This window comes from Physella acuta, unplaced genomic scaffold (genome assembly GCF_028476545.2).
Source record: "Physella acuta isolate Inbredline_101_S28 unplaced genomic scaffold, ASM2847654v3 ptg000050l, whole genome shotgun sequence".
NCBI lineage: Eukaryota > Metazoa > Mollusca > Gastropoda > Physidae > Physella > Physella acuta.
The window spans coordinates 866995-868833 of NW_026731570.1; positions in this window are offsets into that span (position 1 = coordinate 866995).

The window sequence follows — 1839 nt, forward strand, 5'->3', positions numbered from 1 at the left end:
TGAATAACAGAACATTGAAGCATATTTCAGATAAACATTTGCAGTTTTTCAGGTTTAAAACAACAACAAACAACAAACAGTTATTGTGAACTAAAAAAAGCTTTAAAAGCAGCGGTGTTTTTTTTTCGCGGTGTTTTAAATTAAGTTTAATAATTAAATGCTTCTGTTTAAATACGATATTATTTACCAGCTTTGATATTCGCTGACCTTACGTCATTTAATGTAATTTTTACAAGCTTTTATTACTCACTTCCCCTGTCTGTCTAGAAGTCTAGATTGAAACGCCCGTGTGAAATTGCAGGCACTTCTAACTGACAGATACGGTTCGTAATTGGTACGTGGGTCAAGACATGAAGACAAAGCATCGTGACATTCAATTTTTACTTAATTGGTCGCCTAATTAATTTTTTGTGAATTACTTAAAATTTAGACCGAATTAGTAGGCAGTTCTATCCACACGCGTCTTCAGGTCCGTCTTGGGCGTGAAGGGGTCTCACGTCAAAAGCACGTCATTACGTTTAATAGGCGCACGGTGGTTTTTAGTCGGGTCGGCAGTCTAGTTCTTTACCATTAGACTACGCCATCTCATAATACTTTACTGAAACTTTAGCTATAAACTTGAACACAGACTGAACAGTATTAATGTCGTAATGTCTTCGGTTAAAGAAGTGTTAAAGATTTGTGTTCTATGATATGTGTTATGCTAATTGTGGCAATTTTTGGATTGTATCTAAAACATCAGTAAATGTGACACGTATAGTAAAACTAATCATATTATTAAAGCAACACTGTTTTTCAAATTGTGTATCATATATTTGTTGCTCCACTATATTGTCTTAACATGCGTATATTTTCGTTAATACTAAAAAGTATAAAAATAATAAATACATAAAAAAAGTTTATAATTACAAGCTTTTATAAATGCACTAAAAAAATAAAAATAAATCAATTTTTATTAAATATAATATAAATAATGTATTTTTGTATCCGCTTTTATTTATAGTGATATAAATAGTAGTGCATTGATATATTTTTTTTATATTTGAAGTAACCGCAGATTTATTATATTTTAAAAAATTATTTTATATCTAAAAAAATTGTATTATTTTCTTCTTTTTAGGGCATTTATAAAAGCCTGTAATTATAAACGTTTTTATGTATTTATTATTATAATTATGTCTTAAAAAGTGTACTCTTACTTTTATAATTTAGCACATGTAAAAGCTCGTTAACATTTATTGTATTAGACATGCTTTTTCCATACTATTTATTCTTAGTTTTAGGAATAAACAAAGCACCGTTATACAAATGACGCAATTCGTCACATTGTCACATGATCCGGAGGTCGATTAATCATCACCCAGAGGGACAACTCCCCCACCCCCACTAATCCAAACACCCACTCAACTTACCCACAGCAAACCCCATCACACACAGCGTAGATTTATTTATATACACACAAACACTTAAATAATTACCATTGCCTTCACTACAACCCCTCACAACAATTTCTCTCACACTAAATTATCCCACACTAAATTCTCCCACAACAAATTCTCCAAAACTAAAAATCTGCCAAATCTTAACCCGATACAAAAATAGTCTCCACCTAAATCACCCAAATATTCAATTCCCCATACTAGATTCCATCACACATCCCCCCACCCCACCCCACATGGAACTAAACGCTGACACAGAATATTAGTGTTAGTCCCGAGAGTGCACCAAGGTGTAACACAGTTCACAGCGGTTTGATATCGTCTTCTGTATCTGTCAAAATATCTCGCGCGTGGAACTTTTTGTAAGGGGAGAAAACAATCAATGTTTTTTTTTTCAAGG